This window comes from Equus caballus, chromosome 29 (assembly GCF_041296265.1).
Source record: "Equus caballus isolate H_3958 breed thoroughbred chromosome 29, TB-T2T, whole genome shotgun sequence".
In the NCBI taxonomy this organism is placed as follows: domain Eukaryota; kingdom Metazoa; phylum Chordata; class Mammalia; order Perissodactyla; family Equidae; genus Equus; species Equus caballus.
In genome coordinates this window covers 43,925,656-43,941,180 of record NC_091712.1, presented here as the reverse complement: position 1 = coordinate 43,941,180, position 15,525 = coordinate 43,925,656, and the positions used below count along the sequence as shown (strand labels likewise).

Genomic DNA, 15,525 nt, shown 5'->3' with positions numbered 1-15,525 from the left:
TACACTGACCGTGGCTAAGCTGCTGGGGGAGAGAGTCACTTCATTAGGCATGAAGCTGAGCCAGAGGAAGCAGCTCAGGAAAGTACAGATCTTAGAGAGGAGTGGAAGGATAAATGGCCACAGTGGGGCAAAGGCGCTTTGGAAGCTCTGAAATGAGGGTTATGAAACACTGACATGCTCTCTGTGTTGATATACTGACAGGCAAAGGACACCAAACCAGTGTGTCCACCCCTTACCCCCTGCCTTCCCACTGAGCCTCTGGGATGGCCGCTGTTGGGCGGGACAGAAGTGAGGAGGGCACCAGGCCATGTTGAGCAGACCTCTGTCATTACTGCTTGTCACCTGTTGCCCTCTGTTCTGCACTGCTTGGCTGCTTTTGGAGACCCATCCTCTCCTTAGGTCTTCTCTTGGTGGGAGCACCCAGTACAGTGCAGACTTCTGTGACTGAGGGAGAGTGTGAGACCCGAGCCCTCGCCGTCTCACTCACTCAGTGGGAATCTCTCAGGGATGAAAGGCAGTAGTGCCAATTCATTTCTGTGGCGGATCAAAGACCAAGTTCTCATCTTGACTCTGAGGCCTGACATGATCTGGTCTCTGTCTTCCCTTTGACTTCTCCTACCATGCTCTGTCTTCTTCATGCAACTCATGCCACACGGGCCTCACTGAGGACCTCAAGGATGCTCTGTGTGCTCCTCCCGTCCCACCATTCTGCAACTCTGAGACAGTCCACGTTTTCAAATAGCTTATAATTTAGTCAGAGACCAAAACTGCAGCATAAGATGGGAGGGAATTATCAAGTTACAGATATTTGTATATAAGCAAAAGCAAACTAAAGAAGAAAAAGGAAGACATATGTCATTGTGAGTCATTTCTACACTAACCAGTCATTGGATTGTCAGCAATGGATGAGGCAGTTGTTTATTCACCAAGCAGTTCAGCAAACATTTGTCAAGCACCTACTGGATGCTGAACCCTGAAGACAGAAAGAAAATATGGTGACATCACCACATTGAGGATGACTGTCTTCTGGAAGAGGAGGTTATGTCCACTATCAAAGAAAACAGTGTCACAGGAGCTATAGTAGATGAAATTTCAGTGCGGTACTTAACAGTTGTCCACTGATTTATATCAAATATCCAACAGAAGCAATTAATGGAACACAGCTCCAGCCCTCTTCCCAGCAGTGGAAGAGAAAGGCTTCATGGTAGATTCATTCGTTATCTCAATTTATTCCTGAGTTCGGAGTGTGACAGTGTTTGAAAAAGTAGAACAGAACTTAGGGGCTTTAGTGAATTGGATGCTCAGTTTTTCTTTGTTCTTATCCAAAGTGTCTCTAAAGTGACAATAGAGGCAGAGAAGGAAGAGAAAGAGAAGATGAAGGAAAGGGAGAAAGAAGAATGTGGCATAAATCTTCAAGGAGAAAGGGAATAGAAGAGGAGGTGAGAGCAGGAGTACTGTGGGAGCTAGCAAGAAAACGGATGCGTGGTGACTGTCCACCATGCCGAGGAGAGCTGGAACCTGGAGGGAGGCCAACAGGCCAGCATGTGTACGCTGCAGCACCCCAGAGAGGCACAGAAATGAACAGGAGCAGGAACCCGTGAAAGCCAGGGAGAAGGTCAACCTACAAATAAAAGACTTGTTGAAAACTTGAAACCCTCCCCTCCATCACTCACAATAAGTGGGGAAGGGTTGTTCTCTGGGCAGGGGTCAGAGAGAAGGTCTCTGCTGGAGTGGGTTAACTGAGTGACCACACTGAGTGGCAAGCCGACCTCACACTCCTTTCCCCACTTGGGTCCCCCATCTGTGTCATCTAGATGAGATGTTGAGATTCTTTCCTTTGAAGAATCTCATTAGTCCTTGAGAAAAGTCCCATAGATGCTAAAGTGAGGAGCCCCAGTGACACCTTCCTACCAGGCCACTCCATAGTAGGGCACGCACACAGCTGCCCCACTAGAGCCCGTGACAGCCCTGCTCTCAGGAGTGGACAGCCCCATCATCAGCCTCTGGAGGAAAGCATCCAATGTTGAATCTAGACACTGGAACAAGCAGAGGACCATTGGGAGGAAACAGACACAATGCAGGGTGAAGAAAACCTCAAGGAAAAAAGTGCTATAATTTATACCCTTAGAGAGAGAAGAGCAGATGTTGTACCCATGAAACAAGAACAGCATGCTTATAAAGGAACACACTGGAGGGAAAAAGCTTTCGTAAATAAAAAAACTTCTGTGATAGTGTAAATGCCAGCCTCAATGGAAAGGCGGGAAAATAAAATTTAAAAAACTCTCAGAAACCAAAAGACAAGAGATGAAAAACAAAAGAATAAAGACACCCCTGTGGTTCAGCGAGCAGGTGAAACATCTGAACGAAATAGAAGTCTGGCCTGAATAATGAGCCAGACCCACCGCAGGGGCGTGTTGTCATGGCATTCCAGGACTCCAGGTAGGGCGTAGTCGAGACTACTGCTGGTGCAGAAGAAGTGGCCACACGCGGAATTAGGAGTGACTGTCACTGGACGGCTCACCAGCAATGCTGGACTTTAGGAGGTGATGGAGCAAGGCCCAGATACTCTGAGGGCAGATCATGTCCCTCCAGAATTCTTTACCAGCCCAGTTATCTACAAGGTCACAAGGGGAGCAAAGATCTTCAGACATTCAGGGTCTCCATCATTTACCTCTCATGCACTCTTCCTTGGAAAGCTAATGGAAGATGTGTTCTCATTGAATGAGGGAGTAAACATTAGACAAAAGACACTGGATCCAGGAAAGAAAAACCCAACTCAGGAGAGAGGAAAAAAATCCCCAGGATCACTTGAGTGGGTTCCCAGCAAAACCAGTACAGACTTGGGAGGAGGACTAAGGCCTCCAGGAGGTCGACACCAAGAAGACAAGACAGACCGGGTGCAGATGTGTCTATACGTGTCAAGAAGGGATTTATGTTCATGGCAGAGAGTTTGCGGTGAATTCATAATAGGTACATAGAAAGTTAAACAACTGAAAGAAAGACCGAGGCAGTTATTCACTTTAGGGGAAAAGTGTAGAAGAAAGGAAATGGAACCATAGTTTTCTATGTGAATAGTGTTTACATAGACACAAGTCAAATAACCAAATATTTATGATAGAGCATGTTGAGAATATGATGGTCTTGGCACGTGTGTATGCATGTGCGTGTATGTGTGTACATGTGTGTGTGTGGATTTGGTGGTGAGCAGCAGCCAGCAATGAGTAGCTCAGATACCAACACAGAAGATGAAGGTCAGTGGATAATGCCTAAAATAAAAGACTGAAAGGCAGTGTTATAAACATTCTTTTCAGAGGTAAATCCTGCATGAGCCGGATTCATTGGTGTGGGCATGGCCTGGATATCACCATTTTTAAAGCTCCCAGACGATTCACTGTGCAGCCAGGATTAAGAACCTGTGGAGAGATTTCTGGTGGGCCCATGACGCCTGTGAAGAAGGCCATTGTCAATCTGGCCACCCTTTCAGAGCTGCTCTATGCTTCTCTCTTACGCTTCTTCACAGGGGAGCAGAACATCTGGACTTGGGTGTCGGCATCCCACTGTCCTTTGTGTTGACCGGGAAAGGAAGGGGGCAGAGAGAATCAATAGTTACTGATCACCTTGATGTGCCAAGCACTGCCTTAGGTATTTTGCACACAGTACTACACTCAGGAGACCCACAGATAAGGAGAGTAAGCGTTGGGGGTGCCGAGAGACTGGTTCAAGGCAGGTAATCAGAGCTCTGGCTGCCTGACTCTCAGTAGATGCTCCTCTTGCCACAGTGTGGGTGCCACTGGGAGGAGGACGGGAGTGGATAGAACGGTTAGTGAGAGGGAGTGGATGGGCAGGTCTGGGACCCTGTTCCTCGTCCAGGTGACCAATGTTGTTTAGCCTGTGACCAAAAATCATCAGAAAAGAAGGTGTTGCAGTGTTCTAGCCCATTGTTTCAGAAACAAATCTAGAACAGGGAGGTGGAAGTTAACCAGGGACGGGATTGGGCTCCATTAAAACAAATGCGTTTCTCTCCTCCTCTCCCCCTCCCCCCATATATTATGTAATATATTATATTACATAGTCGTTGCTCAGGGGAAATATTCAAGCAGAGGCTTTTAACAATGGATAGAAATTTAGATTCAATATCCACTGAGATTCTCTCTGTCTCCAAGACCCTCTAATCCTTATGGCATGAAAACCTCATTAAGTGGGAACCTGGTGATTTGTAGTAACCACACTGGGCTCAAGCTGTAGTAAACCTCTGAGCTAATAAAAAGACTTTCTAAAGCAAGTCATGACGCTTGAGAGCAAATCGAGATCAAACCTTATAGATGCACCATACGGACAATTTGTGTACTCATTATGAGAATTCTTAGAGATAGTTTTCAAAGAATATTTTTCTACTAAGCAACCCTTTATTAGTGTGTTTTTGGTTACTAAATGTACTTGACTTTTCACTAATTCCATTGGCTTTTCCTCCAATTAGCCTAAATTGAGAGGGTTTTGCTCCATGTGGGTATCTTAACTGTAGATGCAGAAAGAAGATTTTAATGAAGTTTCTGTAATGAAACGAACATAAAGACAAGTCACTGGGATAGAGACTTTGACTTCTCAGCTAGCTGTTGTAAATCTGATTCTCCTGCAAGCCCAGCACCTGACAATTTCATTTGCTTTTTGACAAGCTCTCAAAAAGCTGGATTCCTTTGAAACACAAGGAAGAGCTCGATTGATGAAGAGAAGTGATGGAATCATCGGGAGAAAATGGCATCTTCTCTCTGAAATTGTGGTAGCAATGGAAGTGAGCTCCTGTACATATGGGCTATTCTTAAGTCAGCAAACACATTCTGGAGAAAGTGCTAGAACAAGACTATGCCTTCTATCTTGACTGCAAATTCACTATGGGTCAACAGTATGATGTGTCTGGGGAGAAAACTGACATTATCTTAAGCTTATTAATTGTGTATTGCCCAGAGCAAGGACTATGTTGGCTCTACGAATCTCTGCCAAGGTCAAACCACATCCGGGCACTGTGTTTAAGAAAGACTTGGCACCATATTTTAAGAAAGACTTGGCCAAACAATAGCAGGTTGAGATGAGGATGAACTTGGAAACTATCTTTTATGGGGAATAATTGAAGGAAACGGGAGTAGTTTCTGAATTGGATAGGATTTTGGGCAAACATGATGGATATTTTCAAATATTTGGAAGAGCATTACAAAGGTGATTCATTTTTACTAGGTGTGGCAGTTAAAGCTTGTGTCTGGTCTTCCTATATTTCCTTCCTTATTGATCTTGCCTGCTGCCCCACCCACTTCAGGAGAGTGTACAGGCTGGATTTCATTGCCTGGTGTCTGCAGGGAAGCTTGATAACAAGGGCTCTTCCTGATGCTTATAAAAGCTGGGAGGAAATTAAACAAAGGGGTCCAAACGGTAGTATAGAGAGAGGAATGATACTTTTACGAATTAGGAGAGAAAGAGATATTCTGGAGGAAGAGAATGGAAGTGGGGTGACTTGCCCCATGATTTGAAGTCATCTGATTCCCTTTCTATGAAGGTGCCCCTGGAATGTGGGAGGGCCTCAGAGACACTGAGCAGTGTGTCAGCGGGCTGCATGCCCCACAACAGCCCCTAAAGGGACATGGAAGGTAAGGGACCACAGCATTCCAGTGGTAAGGAGCTTGGACTGATTAAAATAGGAATGTCCCTGAATATTTGGCTCTGTATAGGCCCATGGGACATTTTCATTGCTCTGGGGCTATTGGGTAGTCTCTGGGAACTTTGTAACGACTGAGATTGAATATTACCACCAACGCTGCCTGAAGGAGGCTCGGATATATAGATGTAGGTTGAGTTAAAGAAATTGCAATTTCTTGCATGTCTGTATTCACAGATTAGATAGTTATACATTTGTATAACTCAATGACAGAGCAAGGACCAATGAGTAGAAGGTTCTGGAAGGAGATTTTAGTTAATGCAAGAAAGAAACTTCTAACCATTGACACTGCCCAGCAATAGGATGGACTCATTTGAGAAATCACAAGCTCTGGTGACAGGTGGAAACTTGCTATCTATCCCTCAGGGGTGTTTTAAAGGAAAATCTCATGATGGCTGGTACAAACTGGATTAAGTGATCGCTTCCATCCCTTCCAAATCTGGGGTTCCATGATTCTATGAATCATTGGAATTCTTGGCTCAAAAGTGGGAGTGGGATTGAGATTCTAAGAAGCCAGTAAATATTTACACAGGAGTCCTCTGGAAGCCACGATGGGACTTCTGTATCATAACACTGCACTGAATAACAAGTGAAGTGTTTATTTTACTCTGGCTCCAAGAACCAGTGACTGAGCTCATTTTCAAAGACAGAAAGACAGCTGTGTCAGCTTTGATTGTTCCCAAAGTCGGGGCATATTTTTTTTTCTTCCTTGATGTCTAAAGAACACATTTTCTTTTCCTTTCTTTTTTTAATGATAGCTATAAGACTGTATTGAGCATCAAGAGAGAAGAAATTTGAAGTAAAAACTGGAAGTACAACTGGAAGAATTAGCAGCAAAGGAAATGAAAGACAGCGATTGAGAAGAAAGAGTGGAAACATTGCAAGCAGCATTTCCAAGCCAAGCTAAAAGTTTTATTACAGGATGTGTTAGCACTCCAAGTGTTGTGCTTGGCTTGACTGTCCTCCGGTGATCACTCTACTGAGTGTCAGATGAAGTTGTCAGTGTTTGCAAAAACCAATTAAAGTGGCATTAGTGTACGTACACGCAGACACATGCTAAGCTGCCTGTGCAGTGTTCATGCCCAGTTCCTTGGCAGTTATTCAAGCACAGCTATCATTTTGGAAAAGGGTGGTTTGGGTAAACTTTTGGAACAAGAAATTATTCTTTAATTTTAATTCTTTTTCATTTTATTGAAACCTTCAAGAATTCCATCAGTTCAAATATTCGTTCAAATATCAAAGTGTGGAAAAGTAACTTTTCCTTCCTATTTTTTAATTAATTAATTAATTAATTATTTTTGAGGAAGACTAGCCCTGAGCTAACTGCTGCCAATCCTCCTCTTTTTGGTGAGGAAGACTGGCCCTTAGCTGACATCTGTGCCCATCTTACTCTACTTTATATGTGGGACGCCTACCACAGCATGGCTTTCCAAGCAGTGCCATGTCCGCAGCCGGGATCCAAACCGGTGAACCCCAGGCCGCCGAAGCGACATGTGTGCACTTAACCGCTGCGCCACTGGGCTGGCCTCTCCTTCCTATTTTTGACAAGCTCATAAAAACTATTTTTGTCACTCTTAAGTGAACTAGTAGTAAGTTCTGTGTAATGCCACATGTATGAAACACAGGGAAAGGGAAGGTGTAAATGAGGAAGAAATTACTCTGATTTATTGCTCTTTAAAAATGAAATGTGTCCACTAAATTACAACTGCTTGTATTAAGTAATTCAGGGATACTAGGAAGTAGATACTAGGAAGTATTACAAAATTATTTTGTAATAACAGTGGGAAAATAATTTTTTCTCAATTTGTAAGGATTTCTTATCTTGATCTGACATCGTTTGACAATCTGAACATACCTGCACGTCAGGAAAATATTTTGGAAAATCTGTGTAGGCCATGGCAGAGTTGCTTTTGTTGGATTAACTCTCCTGCTAATAACAATTATAAACTCTGTATTAAATATTAAGAACAATAGTTTGAAGGCATCGGAAGTCAAACAAAAGCAGACAGAAACTGGAAGGATGCAATCCTTGAAATAAGGGAAGCAAACTAGTGAACACAGTTTAGCAACATTCATCTGCCTTTTCCCCTGACAGCACTCCCAAGTTCTCTCAGGACACAGGACAATGGAGTTCAAGCAAAAAAGTGGCAGTTTTACTGAGATGAAGAGACAGAATTTGGAGGTTGAAGCTGCCAAAGTGGCTGGAAACTAAAGAGAAAATCTCATAAGGGAGGGATGTATAGAATCAGGCATCTCTTGAATTTGTGCAAAAACGTTTCACAGTCTAAGCTGGTTCCTAACTACACAGGTGTGGGTGAGACTCAAAGCCCCCCGCCCCTCCCAGCCCCAGAAATCAGAAGCTGGAAAGCTAAAGAGCTGAGGAGGCACTGGCCTGCCCAGTGCTGGAGACACAGCTTGAATATCAAGTTCCATCAAGTCAGAAGGGCATGGTAGACATTGGCTTTCCCAAAAGGGATACCCCTGGGGATATTGGTCACATTTCAGGACTAAGGATGTTCTGTGTTCTTTTATGTGATGGTCAGATACAACCAAAAGAAGAGACACAGGAGAGAACAAAATTTATTATACTCACAGGTCCCAGAAATGAGAGGTAGGGCACACCATGTAGGCCACATGGGAAAGACACCAGGCTGGTCAGGGGTGAGAGGAAAGCCAAGACTAGGGATTTCTGTGGGAAAGAAAAGCAAGACAGGGAGGGTAAACAGTTTAGGACTGGCTAGTTTGAATAATTCCAGCAGGCTCTAAACTATAGGGGGTGGTACCTGGCTCTGGGATGATGAAGGCAGAGGCTTATTACCTCCTGGGTGCATGGGTCAGATAGAGGAGGTCTACTCTGGATTGGTTAGTTTACATATTGAAGGCATGCTTCTGGTTGAACTTTTTGGCCCCTCCAAGAATTGACTAGCCCTGGGAGAGACAGTCCTTGCACCAGCCAGAAAGGTTTTAAAGATGTCAAAACATCATAATACACAAAAAATAAAAAATATAAACAATACAAAAGGGTTTACTCTAGAACAAAGCAGAAAACAAAAGCAGACCTGCTCTAACAAAGATTAAAGCCAAATTTCCACAGGATCAAGGTAATCTTCCACTAATTTAACTGCCGTCCAGAAAAATGAACACGTAAATGTCAATTCTTTGTAAAAGAAGATAACATGATCCAGAGTCTCCACAATGTATCATCCACAATGTCAAATATACAGTGAAAAACCACTAGATACACCAAGAAATGTGAGTCACGATCAAGAAAAGAATCAGTCAATAGAAGCAGATCAACAGATGGCCTGGATGCTGGAATTAGCAGATGAAGACTTTAAAACAACTATTATAAATACGAAAAACAATTTACATGAAAAGATGGACAGAATGGGTGAGCATAAGGAAATTCTCACCAGAGAAATGAGAACTATAAAAAAGAATGGAATAAAAAACCTAGAAGTAAAAAAATAACAATATCTAAAGTGAAAAATTCAATGGATAGACTTAACAGCATAATGGATACAGAAGAGAAAGGATCAGTTAATTTGATGATGCTTCAATAGAAAACATCCAAATTAAACACAGAGAAGAAAGAATGAAATAATAAAGGAATATCCAAGATGTGTAGAATAAAAGATGCTTAAAAATCCATGTTAGTGTAGCTCCAGAAGGAGAGGAGAGCAGAAATTGAGAAAAATTAAGGAAGATAATAAAATATAGAGCTGTCTTGTCTGTATTTGAAGAGATAATGGCCAAGATTTTCTATAGTTGATGGAAGACACAAACTCACAGATCTAAGAAACTCAATGAATCCCAATCAAAATAAACACAAAGAAACCACTCCTAGGCATATGATAGTTAGATTAATGAAAACCAGAGATAAAGAGTAAATTTTAAATATAGCTAGAGAAAAACTGCACATTACATTCAGGGGAATAACTATGATAGCTGATTTATCATAGGAAAAAATGAAAGCCAGACAACAATGTAGTAGCACCTTTAAAGTTCTAAAAGTACTAGTAATCTAAATTCTATACCCAGTGAAATTTCCTCAAGATGAAGGAAAAATAAAGACATTTCAGAAGAAAAAAAAAAGCTCAGAGAATTTGGCACCAATGGACCTGCACTACAAGAAATGCTAACGGAAGTTCTTAAAGCCTAAGGGAAATTATCCAAGATGGAAATCTGGGTCTGCAAGAAGGAGCAAAGAGAACCAGAAATTCAACATATAGGTAAATGTAAAAGATGATTTTTTTCATAATTTCTTTAAAGTCTATTGACTGTTTGAAGCAACAGTAATGATGATAATGATGATGATGACGTGTTGCAGGCTTTATGACACATACAGAACTAAAACAACAATAACACAACGTGCTAAAGGGTAAATACTGTTGTGGGTTTCTTACTTTGAATAGGAAGTTTTATAACATTAATTTAAAGTAGACTGTGATGAACTAACGATACATATTGTAATCACTAGAATTACCAGTAAAAGATTTAAAAAAAGAGGTATAGTTAAAATGCCAATAGAAGCAATAAAATGAAATACTGACAATTACTTATTAACTGAAAAGAAAGTAGGAAAGGAGGAATAAAGAACAGATGGGACAAATAGAAAACAGATAGCAGCATAGTAGGCTTAAGCCCATGTACCAAGAATTACATTGACTGTAAGTGTTCTAATGAAGAGACAGGATCATCAGTCTAGGGGGAAACTATCCAACTATCCAATTGTCTGCTGTTTACATCAGCAAGTTTAAAATATAAACACGTACACAGACTGAAGGTAAAAGGACAGAAAAAAGCATACCATGTGAAATCTAATTTCAAAAAAGCTGATGTAGCTATATCAATACAAGAAAATTTTATAAACTTACATGAAGCACATAGACATGAAAAGGAATAAACACTAGAGAGGAATAGGGGTGCAATTACTTTTTCTCCAGATATTTTGCTACTATATAATAGAAGCAGTTTACTTTTAGAAAAAGAATACTTCTTCGTAATGGTTAGTGAAGTAAACCAGATATTCAGTTTGGGATTTAAGTGTCAAAATGTATGACATGGGTCGTAAAAACCATGAAAGGAAAGGTTTTAGGGAAAGCAATGTTTATCAAAAGGAAATTTTGATATCTATCTTCATTGTATAATTTTTGCAATATTACACCCCAATGAAGGACTTAAGCTGAATTAAATATAATTTTGTTTTGAAAACTTTTGGAGAATATGTTGATACCAGTTTAGATTAAATTTTGAAAAGCATTGGATGAGCTATCAGCTGCGGATGACTTCCCTACTGGAGATGTGTGTGACAGGAAAGGAAATGGGGCTAAAAGCTGACTGTGATCCACATCTATGGACAGCTTATCTTCGACAAAGGAGCTGAGGGCCTACGATGGAGAAAAGAAAGTCTCTTCAACAAATGGTGCTGGGAAAACTGGACAGCCACATGTAAAAGAATGAAAATCGACCATTCTTTTTCACCATTCACTAAAATAAACTCAAAATGGATCAAAGACCTAAAGATTAGGCCTGAAACAATAAGCCTTCTAGAAGAGAATATAGGGAGTACACTCTTTGACATCAGCTTCAAAAGAATCTTTTAGGACACCATAACCCCTCAGACGAGGGAAACAATAGAAAGAATAAACAAATGGGACTTCATCAGACTAAAGGGCTTCTTCAAGGCAAGGGAAAACAGGATTGAAACAAAAAAACAGCCCACTAACTGGGAAAAAATATTTACAAGTTATTTATCCGACAAAGGGTTAATCTCCATAATATATAAAGAACTCACACAGCTCAACAACAAAAAATCAAACAACCCAATCACGAAATGGGCAGGGGACATGAACAGACATCTCTCCAAAGAAGATATACGGATGGCCAATAGACACATGAAAAGATGCTCATCATCACTAATCATCAGGGAAATGCAAATCAAAACTACACTAAGATATTACCTTACACCTGTTAGAATGGCAAAAATATCCAAAACCAAGAGTGACAAATGTTGGAGAGGCTGTGGAGAAAAAGGAACCCTCATGCACTGTTGGTGGGAATGCAAACTGTGTGCAGCCACTGTGGAAAACAGTATGGAGATTTCTCAAAAAGTTGAAAATAGAAATACCTTATGACCCAGCCATCCCACTACTGGGTATCTATCCTAAGAACCTGAAATCAGCAATTCCAAAAGTCCCATGCACCCCTATGTTCATTGCAGCATTATTCACAATAGCAAAGTCATGGAACCAACCCAAGTGCCCAGCAACTAATGATTGAATAAAGAAGATATGGTGTATATATGCAATGGAATACTACTCAGCCATAAAAAAGGACAAAGTCATCCCATTCACAGCAACATGGATAGACCTTGAGGGTATTATGTTGAGTGAAAAAAGCCAGACAGAGAAAGACGAACTCTGTATGACTCCACTCATAGGTAGTAGTTAACATATAGACAAAGAGAACTGATTGGTGGTTACCAGGGGAAAGGGGGGGTGGGGGGAGGGCACTAGGGGTGAAGTGGTGTACTTACAACATGACTAATAATGATGTACAACTGTAATTTCACAAGGTTGTTAACTATCATAATCTTCATAAAAAAAAAATCTGACTGTGATCCCTGTACACCAACTGGTATCTAGATTCAAACGGTATAGAAACAGTGACGCAGGTGTCCGTGGGGGTGGAGCCTGCCTCCTGCTTTAAAGTCAAGGTCCAGGTACCCTCCTCCCCAGCCCCTCTCACAGCTGCAGCAGGCCCATACCCGGGCGTGGCCCAGCAGATGCTTCTGGCTGAGAATGTGAGACAGGAGCTGCATCTGAGTGGAGGGGCTGGTAGTGGGGCGGTGGTCCCAGTGGGCACGAGTGTCTGGATGATTGGGCCTGTTCAGGGTGGGTGCCCTTCCCAAGGATGCTCGCTCAGACTCAAGTATCCAGCCTTCCAGAGACCCGAGGCCACCTGCACTGTCAGCAAATTTCTTGTCTCTTCCATCATAGAGTTGGTTCCATTGCCAGCCCGGCCACTGAGAACTGATGGATTCATAGTAGAAACATTGGAAATTTGACCAAATCCAGGTAGTTGCACAGAAGCCATTCTGTCCTCGATTCTTTCTGGAGAAGGGACAGTTAACAGGACACTCTCTCTGAAGTCACTGTTGTTTCCTGGACTTGAGGAAGTGGTTTGACCCCAGGGGAAAGGGCCCTTCTGGCATGTCCAGATTCTGGAGGGTGTGGCATCTAGAGAAGCAGAGTTTCAACCTTCAGCTGCTCTGCCTTTGGCCTGGGGGCTCAGCAGGACAGAGGGGGGTTCTGTGTGTCTGTGGTTTGCCAAGTGTTCAAATGATGGTACCTGGAGGTGGGTTTGGGTGGTCAAGATGCATTTGAGCTGCACTCACTCATCTGACACAGTCTTCATCCTGCAGGACCCCCCTTTGGTTGGTCAGTGAGACTGCACAGCACACGCTTCCAGCAGAAACTCTTCTCTGGCCTCCTGTTCTTTTCTTACTTTGCCTTTGTCCTGGTTTTCAATATTTTATATAGTCCTCATTTTGTGGTAAAGTATATTTTCTGTAACTTTCCTCATGTTCTTTTCCTAATGGGACAGACTACATATATATACATAAGAAATTAAATAGCAGACTATTTAAGGGGTGTCACTCTCGAGTCAGATCTTGTGGATTCAAATTCTTCCTCTTGTACCTGTTAGATGGAGGACCCCAGGCAAGTTGCTTAATCTCTCTGTGCCTCAATTCCCTAGTTTATGAAAGGGAATAATTATACGATTGACATGAGGATTAAATGAGATATCAATCATAGGATCAACCTGAAGATTAAAGGAGAGACTGGAGGTCAAGTGCAGATGTTCTGCCTGGTGGGATAGAGGGTTTCTGAAGGGTAGATTGCAGCATTGTTATCATTATCAGTATAAACATGGGCTCCTGAGTCAGTCGGTGTGGATTTGAATCTGAGCTCACCGCGTACTAGCTGGGCAACTGTATGAGTTGCTCAGCCTCTGTGAGTCCCAGTTTCCTCATCTATTAAATAGGAATACAGCTTATTTCAAGGGATTTTATGGGGAGAAAATTATAGAAGACCAGAAAAGCATTTAGCAGAGTGGTGAGCACAGTGAGTGCTTGGTCATGGTGTCCCCTTTCCCTTCCCTCCTACCATCACAAGCATTATTTGGGTTTATTCTTAGACCCCAGCAGCTGGACCACACGTCTTGCCCTTGCAGACAGCAACAGACATTGGGATGCAGAGAGATCTCATCACATTGATGCTGTAAATTGGTCCTGGTCCTGAAGACCCAGAGGGTCATCCTTGTGCACAAATAAAATGTGGGAAAGATGCACAATACAACAATATCAGTGCAGGAAAGATTCCAGGGCAGCCAAGGTGTTCATGCAGGTCTGTTCAATGTAGTGCGAAGGCCGAGACCAGCTCAGAGGTTCAGCAGTGAGGTGGGGAGAGGGCGCTTCCAGCACAAGGTGCTCTGCATCGGCAGCTGTCCAGTTCTGGAGAATCCATTTCCTCAGTGTGCCGCTAGCCAGATTCCAGACCCCTGGGGGCAAAGCTGAACCAAGGCGGATCTCAGGACTCCAGCCCAGCAGTCTGGGAGTCAAGGCCAGATGCCAATCCTGGGCAGGAACCAGAGCAGTGGGCAAGAAAAACAGAGCAGAGGTTTGCACATTCTGAGAGCAGGCCAGTGTGGCAGGGAGGGGCATCCAGCATTGAGTGTGGGGTCCAGACCCTGCAGGGGAGGCCAGTGTGGCAGGGAGGGGGGTCCAGCACTGAGCGTGGGGTCCAGGTACACTTCTACTCCTCCCTTCTCCCTTATGTCATCCCCTTCTCGCTCTCCTTCCCTCCCCTCCCCCTCCCTCTCCCCTTCCACATTCACTTTCTGGTTATCTCATCCAGTCACAGCTCCATATGTCATCTGTATGCTGTTGATTCCCACATTTATATCTTCAGTCCAGGCCTTTTCACTGAATGCCAGACTTTTGTGTTCAACAGCCTGCTTGACATCTCCCCTTGGATATCTAATATGCTTCTCAAACATCAAGTCCAACACTGAACTCCCGACATTTTTCTTCAAACCAGCTCCTCCTGATCATCTCAGTTAATTGCAACACATTCTTCTGGTTGCTCATGCCAAAAGCAGAGTCATCTCGACTCCTCTTTTCCTTGGACACCCCAGTCAGACCTCAGCAAAGCCTTTCTGGTCAGCCTCCAGCTCTCTCTGGAGTTCCATGCCCCTCACCACACTGCCTCGACTGGTGGGCACAGCAGCTTCAGCTGGGTTCCCTGCGTCTCTGCCTCCTCACTGTGTCTGATCCCAGCACGGGCTCCACACCTCCCACATAGCCTGACCTGGTTTGAGTCCCTCCTCTACTCAAACTGCCAAGCCCCCACTGCACATTTCTAAGCCTGCAGGCACCCTCTGCCAGGGCCTGGTTCAGGTCTCAGAGTGAGAATATCTTCTAAAACGTCAAGGTTTGGCTCATTGAGAGAATGCAGGTAATTTCATGCTTCTGTCATTGGCAGGTCTTTCAAAGTGCACTGATGGCTCCGTTAGTTTCAATGGGCTCTGATGTCTCCACCTCTCCCTTGACTGCCCAATTCCTTATTTGAGACCAGAAAAGAGACTTGGTACATTTTCCGGGTTAAATTCTTCTCATTTCCTATTTGGGGATATTGGAAGAACAGGTAGCTAACACCTTGATAAGTTTTAAGAATAAAATAAAGAGCTTCTCCATAAAGTCATTTAAAAGAACCATTTACTCTCAAAGAAAATACAGATTTATGTAAACTTACAGA

General features: G+C 43.0%; 1 protein-coding gene across 4 annotated transcripts in view; it reads right to left on the bottom strand.

Moving 5' to 3' along the window:
* The window catches only part of LOC106782748 (laforin), a 56,944-nt gene that overhangs the window by 3,601 nt on the left and 37,818 nt on the right, over positions 1–15,525 (bottom strand). For 2 of the 4 annotated variants that reach the window (XM_070254977.1, XM_070254983.1), the window contains one exon: positions 8,298–8,393. The exons of the other annotated variants lie outside the window; for them this stretch is intronic. The gene's annotated coding sequence lies outside the window, so the exon portion shown is untranslated. The remainder of the gene's footprint in view (positions 1–8,297; positions 8,394–15,525) is intronic. 4 annotated transcript variants of the gene reach the window in all.